At 42.1% G+C, this 10,712-nt stretch overlaps 1 pseudogene; it reads right to left on the reverse strand.

Annotated features, from left to right (window-relative positions):
- Positions 1-247: 247 nt before the first annotated feature.
- On the reverse strand, positions 248-8,299 carry LOC140536611 (UDP-glucuronosyltransferase 2C1 pseudogene; annotated as a pseudogene).
- Between the last annotated feature and the right edge of the window lie 2,413 nt (positions 8,300-10,712).

Consider the following 10,712-nt stretch of genomic DNA (forward strand, 5'->3'; position numbering starts at 1 on the left):
TCGCCAGCATTGCTAATGGCTGCTGAGTGACCAGACTTGCCTATGAGGACTTTGTGTATATTCATATGTGGTTTAGGATACTTCCTGTCACAAAGCATGCTTAAAGCACTTCGAAAAAATGTGAAAGTGCTTTAGAGATTGATATGCTTAGTGTGAAAATAATGCAGATATTTGATAAAGCTGTGAGCCCTAGAAATTGCCCTGAGACCTGATTAACCCTTTTGAAGTATTTAATAATTGCCAGAAATTGTAATATTGGAGTGTTTATTTAACTTTTTGACCAATTATTTACAGAAAAGAAAAGACACATTGCATATATGATAAATTAAAACACTGAACACCAAATGTTGCCATATAGTTGCCTATGGTTCTGAAAGATGGGACTCTAATGAGAATTGGGAATTTAAAAAGTGTGTGGTGTTTAACTCTAGGCAAATCTTGCAGTATAGGGGCTGTAATGACTGAAGGACACGGCTAAGGACTAAATCAGACTGTGTCCTTATGTGTGGGGTGTCTCACGGTTTCAGCTTCCGTCCTGTGGTGTGGGCCAGGCATTAGGCTGTTGTCGAGGTATGAGTGGAGGAAAAGGGTTTGGAGGGGTAAGATGACGGAAGGGGGAGTTAATGTGGTGCAAAATAAAACAATTCTTGTGCTGGCTATCCTTTCAAAGAGTGTGGTTCAAAGTTGCCAAGAGTCAGACCAAACAGGAAGGCCCAAATGGAATTGTGTGACATTGTAGGGCTCAGTTTTCCTGCACTATTGGGCATGTTTGATTTGCAGTAGATAGTCTAGCAGTACCGGTTTATAGAGCAGTTCAGGAGTTCTGGGTTGCAGCTAGGGGGGCCTTTGACTGGTTGTCATCTTCTGGGCTGGTTATCTGAAACAGACTTGGCAAAGAGGCAAGCAGAATGGTCAGCAGGTGCCAGTGAGTTTCCACGTCTTTTCAACCGTTTTGCTGGCTTTGGTCAACCATATACACTCAACATAAGTTTTGGGTTCTTGACTTCTTTTCTTCTACCTTAGCATTTAGTAAGCATCAATGTTGACAGTGGTATACTTTTACCTCATTTTTAATTGGCCCACCAAATTAGTTGTTACGGAAGTTAATAAAGACAGCTATTACATCGGCCATGATGTTGCATTATATTTGTGAAGCTCTGGTGAGAATGACTGATGCGACTTACATACTATGTTAATATAACTATAGAATTATAATCATTTGTAAAGTGAGGGGAGGGTGGGGATTGGCTCCAGTCCCTCTCCCTTACCTTGTTCCTGATTTCTCTCTCTCTCACTCTTTATATCTCACTTTTTCTTATTTGTTTATTTTTTTATAACAGGTAGTGTCATTTATGATGTATTTTTCATGCATAGAAGTTGCCTCTTATCTGGGTCATACCCTTAATTATTATCCTAATGTATCATGTAACTCAAGTTCTTGTTTACCATTAATAAAGCCACCTGTGTGAACTTAAACCAACATGAAGTTTAGCCTGTTTGGCCCACTGTTCGTTATTCTAACCTGTAGTTAAGAGCATAATGCTAGACTAACTTGGATATCCATTTTTAAACATAGCTCAGTCATTATTCATTTAATTTAATCTTTATGGAGTCAGATTAAATTAGTAATTTTATTCAAGCGTTCACCACACACCGGCACCGGCAAACAATGTTGGGTTGGGACTCTGGAGCAGGAAAATACAGGTATAAAAATCCTACAAAAGTTATTAAAAAGTATTTTAGTAATTTACTAATTACATTTTGATTAATGGATAACTGCATTATTACTATGTAGCATAAACATTATATACACAGACACCTTTGGCACATTTATGCAAAAATCTGGACACTGTATTTCTTAATTTAAAACACGTAGGTCTGGAGTGTAAAGCATTAGTAAGGGTCACTTCCAATTAGGCTTCTAATAAACATAGAGAAACAATAAACTACATTTATGTTTATATGTTTTATATTTCTTCAGGAGTGTGCTGAATATGAGGCTTGGATATAACCTTCACTAGGTGATACTGACAATGCTGGTAATGCTGTACCCTATTCATTCATTTTTCACTTTTCTTTTACAGCAAGCTCTGCAACACACGTATCTGATGAATGCTACTGTCGTCAACACAATCACTGCTGCTATACTGAGCAGAAACAGCATCACATCCAGAGAATGGTAGGAGTACCACGGCATCCTGTAGGCCTTTGTCCGCAGGTGAGAGGCTCCTTTATGCCTCATAACATACTCAATCCAGAAGACAGCAGTGTCTAGAGGTTTCATAGGCTGGTCCCTGTGTAGCCTGGAGAGTCTCTGCATGTTCGTCCTGTAGGAGGCATCATTGAGGACCTCCAGTAGCATCTGTTTAAAAGTCTGGCTGTTCAGCTGAGCCAGCTCCAGAATTTTAGCTGCTCCTCTTGCTTGGATCCTCATGAGGTTATCAAACTGATCAAAGAACAGAGGGATGCCGAGGACGGGCACTCCATGGTAGATTGCTTCCTGGACTCCATTGGTTCCTCCATGGGCCACAAAAGCTTTGATCTTCGAGTGTCCCAGCAGGTCGTTCTGTGGCATCCAGTCCACCAGCAGGGTGTTGTTTCCCAAGGTGGAAGGTTTAGGTCCTAGATGCCTCCAGATCACTTTCTGTGGAAGTTTCGCAAACACGGCTGCAATTTCCTCTGCTATAGCACCTGGAAGACTGTCTACCGCTGTTCCCAAAGACATGATGATGAAGCCATGTTCTCCTGAACTCTGCACAGAAGCCTCCAAGTCCTCAGGGAGGGGCTTTGAGGGCTTGCACTGGAACCCACCCATGTAAACAACATTGGGCATGGTGGGTCTGGGGAAATCAAATACAAAGTCCAGTCTCATGAGCCAAATATCGGCCTCTTGGAGAAGGCTGACAATGTCACAGTCATTGTCAAAGTACTTGTTGCATAGAGCTTTGTAATGAGGTCCCACCACAAATTTGTCCTGGAAAAGAATAATTGCATAGAAAAGGAAGTTCCTAACTCTTTGACTGAAAGTCATTTTGTCTGTGAGGCCTGTACCTGGTACTGGTATGTAGGACAGTGGTGAAGGTGCAATGGCGAAATGGCCCTCACCACTGGTGATCCAGCGAGCATTCAGAACAAGTGGTAAGTTCAAGTAAGGGGCCAATAAAACTCCAGCAGTGATAGCTGGATCAGTTAAAAGTAGATCGTATTGTTCATCTTGTAGTCTCTTCACCAGCTTCTTATCCTCAATAATCTTGCTCACTGTATCACATGCAAGAAAATGTAAGTGGGAGATAAGGTAGAAAAAATCCACCTGAAGTTTCATGAAAGCCATGACTGAAGCCTCACCTCTCCGGATTTGTATCAACTTACTTAAATACCCCTCATAAAACTCCCTCATATCATCAACACCATCATCGACTGTTATAGTTAAGAATAGAGAAGAGTTTTCTTTGAGGTAAAAGCTGGAACTGGGTCGGATCACAGTGATTTCATGACCCCTGGAGTGTAGCGCCTCAATCAGCACCTTCATGTTCACCCAATGACTGCCGTCCAAAGTATAAACCAGAACCTTGCTGCTTTCACAGGTCAAAATGAGGACAGAAATACACAGAAAAACTCCAGTGAAGGAATAGAGCCTATTATGCTTCATCGGTTCCATCGTACCTTAAAAATATGAGGAAAAGACACTACAGGTTAAAACTCATGAACTACGAACGTGTCTATTCATATGAGACATAAGGATGTTCTTTTACTGTAGTTTTGTGATTAACACATAATCGGACACCCGGGGATTTATGGATGTAACTAATACTTCTGTTCTAGCTCACATGAATTTACATTTTGACGTATAGAGATATATCAAATTACAATATATTAAAAATATGTAAAAATTACCTTAGTTTACCTACGAGTGGCATGGAGAGAGCACAAAACTGAGCTGAGTTCAATTTCCAGTATGCGTCATTGTTTTATGAAGGCTATCAGAGCTGGAATTAATAATTAACTAAAGCAAATGTCAAGTATGGAAAATAATTATCATGCTTAGAAATGGTTTATTTAGTCTATTCATATCGGTCCATTAAATTTTTTACATTTTTATTAACTTTTTTACACAATTTTTCATTTTTTTCTCAAGTACTTTTAGTCAATTACCTGTTCAAATAACAGTACTTAGTTAGATTTACATTTTCTAACGTCTTCACCCCTTAGAATTAGGGCTGTACCTCGCCTAAATTAACACCCCGCCCACCTCAGCTTCAGCTTGCCTGAACTGTGAACCACCAGCGCATGTTGTCACATGTATTTTTTTTCATTTATGACCAGATAGCTCTGATAGAAGAGGATTTCTATTATTTCATAATCCTTGTGCATTTTTGTCTGCTTTACAAAAAAAAGCCTTGATGGCTCCAATCTTAGAATCTCAGTGGACTTGTGGGGTTTCTGACTGATGACTCGATTGCAGCCGTACCTTGATCAAACTTTCTGGTGGATCAAGGGCCAAAAAGACAGCCCTCCAATTATATACAAGTAAAAAGTACCTACTTTCTTAATTTATTGATTCAATCAAGAACAGTATAGCTATTACCTGTCTTTGGACCTTGTGGTCCACAATGGGGTGGGGAGTACCATGCCAACTTTTGTATGAACCAATCATGAGTTGATCACAAGTGATTTATCTCAATTCCATCCCTTATATCATCATCTACTTAACCCAGCTCAGGGTTGCGGCCCAGGTATCCACTGTCCCCAGAAAGATCCCCAAGCATTCCCAGGCCAGCATATAATGCCTCCAGTGGGTCCTGGGTCTTCCTTGTGGTCTCCTTCCAGGTGGTTTTGCCTGGTACACGTCCAACAGGATGGCCTCCTCGTCAGATGCCTGAACCACCTCAGCTGGCTCCTTCCAATGCAAAGGAGCAGTGACTCTTCTTTGAGCCAGTTCTAGATAACTGAGCTTCTCATTCTATCTCAAAGAGTGAGCCCAGCAAACCCACAGAGAAAATCATGTGGGCTACTGATCATGTCTGTAATTGCATTCTTTCAGTCAGTACCCCAACTTCCTGACCATAGATGAGAATGGGGACGAAGATCGACTGGTAAACTAAAGCTTTGCTTAATGGCTCAGCTCTGCATTACTGCTCTTTCCATAATTTGTGAACAAGGCCCCCTACCCGGAAGGAGCATACCATCCTGTCCTGGGATATGACTATGACCTTAGACTTGGAGATGCTGATTGCCCTCCTGCCCTTGGATACGTCTTGCTATCCTGTTCATTAATCTCACAAACAAGAGCGGAGACAAGGCATAGCCTATGACGGAGTCCAATGCAAACACTGAACAAGCCTGACATGCAAAAACACACGATGACTGGAGTGCTGACACCATCAACCAGTCCACAGCCAGGACGGAATCCGCATTGCTCCTCCTGCATCTGAGGTTCAACCATTGGACGGATTGTCCTTTCCAGTACCCTGTCATAAACTTTACTGGGAAGGCAATTTGCATACACTCACCAGTCCCCTTTCTTGAAAATGGGGAACACCCACCCTGGTGTGCTAGTCCAGAGGCACTGCTCTTTGCAGAGGCAGCCCCCCAATGTTCAGAGCTTAAAGCAACAAATGGAAAGCTGTGGAGTTTTCTAACTACCTTAGTGATTTTGGCCAGGCAGACCAATTCTGACTCCTTGGTAACCACCAGGCCTACATTCTGTACAGTGTTCCTCAAAGACTTCTGAACAGACAGCTGAAACAGAGTGAAACAGAGAGATGAACTTGCATATCTAGAAGTTCCACATATTCACGCCAATAAAACAGCATTCTTTCGTATCAGAAGTCAGATACTCAGCATATGCAGCAATCTCTAAATTGGCTGATTGTGATAAACATAGATTGTGCTCTGAATTCATGCCTGAATTACTGCAATGGGCTTTTTCTGGCCTACCAAAAAGCTCTATTTGCAGCCTACAGATGGTGCCAAAAGCTGTGCTGAGAATTCTGACACACACAGAGACATTGTTTTCTTTATATTTTATAAGTTTATTTATATTTATTCATGTTTGCATATTTAAACAGCTGATGACTAGGTGTGTTCCTCTAGAAGCCCTTAGATAAAGCAACTGGAATAAAATAGCTGTACCTGATGCCCGGAAAACCTGGTTTACCCCCACACAAGGCCTTAAGCCATTTTTCCCCCCCAAATGTCAAAGTAAAAATGGATTTCTACAAAGTAAACACATAATATAATATATAAGGCAGAATTAGCCAGTGTGTAAATATTCACCCTCTTTAAAGTGACTGACCTAATTCAACAGAGGTGATTGTAATTGGAGGTCAAAGTAGGTAAGGTGGAGCTACAGAAATGTACAGGAATGTATATTTGTTTTAAAAAAAAATATCTAAATTAAATTTTGAATATTTATTTAAAACTCAGCATTTTTGGATAATTATGATTTTATTTACTGTAAATTTAAATTATTGAATGAATGAATTCATTTAACCAGTGACACTTTAAGTCTACAAGCTGAGGCAGGTATGGGTGTTTGAGGGAGGGGGTCTGCTGCCATCAACATCTGGCAGTATGAAAGGGCAGTCAGCCTATATTATTGCGCAGATTGAAAAGCAATATTTCCACTTGACAACACAAAACAAATCACACAATTTCACCAGTCATCTCTTTTAATTAACCTTGGATGCTAAACAAACACTTGTGCTCGTCGGTCGGTCATGGCTACTAAATCAAGACTACTAAATGATTTCCCCACTCCTCCCCAGCCAACCAATGGAAATGTTTTTTTTAAGCTACGTAATAACATAAACAGACTGCTCGGGCCCTAAGCCTTCAGCCTCCCTTAGCCCATATGTTAATCTAGTCCTGCTGCCCAGTTTAAAAGTGGAAAGGCAGCCTTTTGACATGTTTGATGTGTTTAGGTCTGCTACCCTCCTCTGAGAAGGCTAGTATTTCAGTAAATCAGGGAGCTGTCGGTGGAACTGGTCAAATCCATTGCTGGAGGTCACAGAGAAGTCAGCCAGCAAACCTGTGCTTATCCGACTGTATTCTTCTAACCTTCATATCGAGAACACGCTTCTCCCTTTTAACTGAATTCTAATGTTATAGCTGCCCAAGAGTAAGTCCAAATGTTTGTGGACACCCCTAATAAATGTATTCAACTATTTTAAGTTGCACCCATTGCTGACACAGATGTCCAAATCACACACACACACAGCGTGTCTAGTCTCTGTCGAGAAGTAGGACTCTCTAGAGCAGATACCCAGAAACCTATTGGCCTCAGTCCTAACGCCAGGTGTGGGCTAGAGGGGTATAAAGCCCCTCAGCATTGAGCTGCAGAGCAGTGGAACTGTGTTCTCTGGAATGATGGTTGGTGCTCCATCCAATACTTTTGGCATAAATTGGGGAGTTAAGGATGAGGTGGGGGGTGGGGGATCATCCAACATCCTGACCTCACTAACACTGAATGTAATCATCTTCTCCCAACAATGCTCCAAAGTCTAGTAGAAAGTCTTCCTTGGACAGTAGAGACAGTTACTCCAACAAAAGCAGCATACAACAAATAAGCAGATGTCCCAATACTTTTGTCCACATAGCACATGTCTATCATCAGTGATTCTACATGTATGAGCAGTGTGTCTCAGCTAGTTGACAGCCAAACACTGCAGAGGTTCACCAGGCTGCACCAGGCTACACCACATTATACAGCCCAAGTATCTGAGGTGGAGGAACTCCACTGACCACATGCAGATTCTAACATGGAGACCAATTTTTTCGGTAATAGCTTATATATTATAATAATTACTACCTCCTGCTCAGTTGCACAATATTAGGTTATGGCACTTTTTAATCGTGTTGCACGTTTGTTTTTGTATTTGGTGTAAATTAAATGTATATATTGCTTTTTTTTTCAATTTGTTGTTATTTTTGCATATTTTAGCATTAATGTAGGTTCTTTTATTTGACAAATCTTATTTTATATATAAAATAATTATAATATACAGCATAATAAAAGAATACAATCCTCCGGACAGGTATCTAGGCATTTGGCAGTGAGCAGGTTGTGGCTAACTCTCTACTGCACAGCTCTACACACTCCCTCTGTCAGAGCTGTAATATAATAACAATGCTAACCCAGTAAACGTGTTCAGTCTTAGTTTTAGCCCTGTAGGTTCACAAGCTCTGGCTGTGCTAGCTAACCATTCTGGAGAACATACGCTCCTCTTTTAGTGAGGCAGGACTTCATAAAAGTACGTTTACCGCAGTAACGAGCTGGAGAAGTTCTCTCGCTGGATCAGAACTGACACAGTTAGTTTCACTCTTCGGGAAACGTCCCCGCCCTTCCTGCAACAAGGACTCTGATTGGTTCTGCTGTGGAGTTTGACTTTGTTGTCCCACCCTCCGCTGAAATAGAGATTCTGATTGGTTCTGCTGTGGAGTTTGACTTTGTTGTCCCACCCTCAGCTGAAATAGAGATTCTGATTGGTTCTGCTGTGGAGTTTGACTTTGTTGTCACCCCGGGTTGAAATAGAGATTCTGATTGGTTCTGCTATGGAGTTTGACTTTGTTGTCCCACCCCGGGTTGAAATAGAGATTCTGATTGGTTCTGCTGTGGAGTTTGACTTTGTTGTCCCACCCTCAGCTGAAATAGAGATTCTGATTGGTTCTGCTGTGGAGTTTGACTTTGTTGTCCCACCCCGGGGCTGAAATAGAGATTCTGATTCGTTCTGCTGTGGAGTTTGACTTTGTTGTCCCACCGGGCTGAAATAGAGATTCTGATTGGTTCTGCTGTGGAGTTTGACTTTGATGTCCCACCCTGGGCTGAAATAGAGATTCTGATTGGTTCTGCTATGGAGTTTGACTTTGTTGTCCCATCCTCAGCTGAAATAGAGATTCTGGTTGGTTCTGCTGTGGAGTTTGACTTTGTTGTCCCACCCTCAGCTGAAATAGAGATTCTGATTGGTTCTGCTGTGGAGTTTGACTTTGTTGTCCCACCCTCCGCTGAAATAGAGATTCTGATTGGTTCTGCTGTGGAGTTTGACTTTGTTGTCCCACCCTCAGCTGAAATAGAGATTCTGATTGGTTCTGCTGTGGAGTTTGACTTTGTTGTCCCACCCTCCGCTGAAATAGAGATTCTGATTGGTTCTGCTGTGGAGTTTGACTTTGTTGTCCCACCCTCAGCTGAAATAGAGATTCTGGTTGGTTCTGCTGTGGAGTTTGACTTTGTTGTCCCACCCTCAGCTGAAATAGAGATTCTGATTGGTTCTGCTGTGGAGTTTGACTTTGTTGTCACCCCGGGTTGAAATAGAGATTCTGATTGGTTCTGCTATGGAGTTTGACTTTGTTGTCCCACCCCGGGTTGAAATAGAGATTCTGATTGGTTCTGCTGTGGAGTTTGACTTTGTTGTCCCACCCTCAGCTGAAATAGAGATTCTTTTTGGTTCTGCTGTGGAGTTTGACTTTGTTGTCCCACCCCGGGGCTGAAATAGAGATTCTGATTCGTTCTGCTGTGGAGTTTGACTTTGTTGTCCCACCGGGCTGAAATAGAGATTCTGATTGGTTCTGCTGTGGAGTTTGACTTTGATGTCCCACCCTGGGCTGAAATAGAGATTCTGATTGGTTCTGCTATGGAGTTTGACTTTGTTGTCCCATCCTCAGCTGAAATAGAGATTCTGGTTGGTTCTGCTGTGGAGTTTGACTTTGTTGTCCCACCCTCAGCTGAAATAGAGATTCTGATTGGTTCTGCTGTGGAGTTTGACTTTGTTGTCCCACCCTCCGCTGAAATAGAGATTCTGATTGGTTCTGCTGTGGAGTTTGACTTTGTTGTCCCACCCTCAGCTGAAATAGAGATTCTGATTGGTTCTGCTGTGGAGTTTGACTTTGTTGTCCCACCCTCAGCTGACATAGACATTCTGATTGGTTCTGCTGTGGAGTTTGACTTTGTTGTCCCCCCCTCAGCTGAAATAGAGATTCTGATTGGTTCTGCTGTGGAGTTTGACTTTGTTGTCCCACCCTCAGCTGAAATAGAGATTCTGATTGGTTCTGCTATGGAGTTTGACTTTGTTGTCCCACCCTCAGCTGAAATAGAGATTCTGATTGGTTCTGCTGTGGAGTTTGACTTTGTTGTCACCCCGGGTTGAAATAGAGATTCTGATTGGTTCTGCTATGGAGTTTGACTTTGTTGTCCCACCCCGGGTTGAAATAGAGATTCTGATTGGTTCTGCTGTGGAGTTTGACTTTGTTGTCCCACCCTCAGCTGAAATAGAGATTCTTTTTGGTTCTGCTGTGGAGTTTGACTTTGTTGTCCCACCCCGGGGCTGAAATAGAGATTCTGATTCGTTCTGCTGTGGAGTTTGACTTTGTTGTCCCACCGGGCTGAAATAGAGATTCTGATTGGTTCTGCTGTGGAGTTTGACTTTGATGTCCCATCCTGGGCTGAAATAGAGATTCTGATTGGTTCTGCTATGGAGTTTGACTTTGTTGTCCCATCCTCAGCTGAAATAGAGATTCTGGTTGGTTCTGCTGTGGAGTTTGACTTTGTTGTCCCACCCTCAGCTGAAATAGAGATTCTGATTGGTTCTGCTGTGGAGTTTGACTTTGTTGTCCCACCCTCCGCTGAAATAGAGATTCTGATTGGTTCTGCTGTGGAGTTTGACTTTGTTGTCCCACCCTCAGCTGAAATAGAGATTCTGATTGGTTCTGCTGTGGAG

The sequence above is a fragment of the Salminus brasiliensis genome, chromosome 16, assembly GCF_030463535.1.
Source record: "Salminus brasiliensis chromosome 16, fSalBra1.hap2, whole genome shotgun sequence".
NCBI lineage: Eukaryota > Metazoa > Chordata > Actinopteri > Characiformes > Bryconidae > Salminus > Salminus brasiliensis.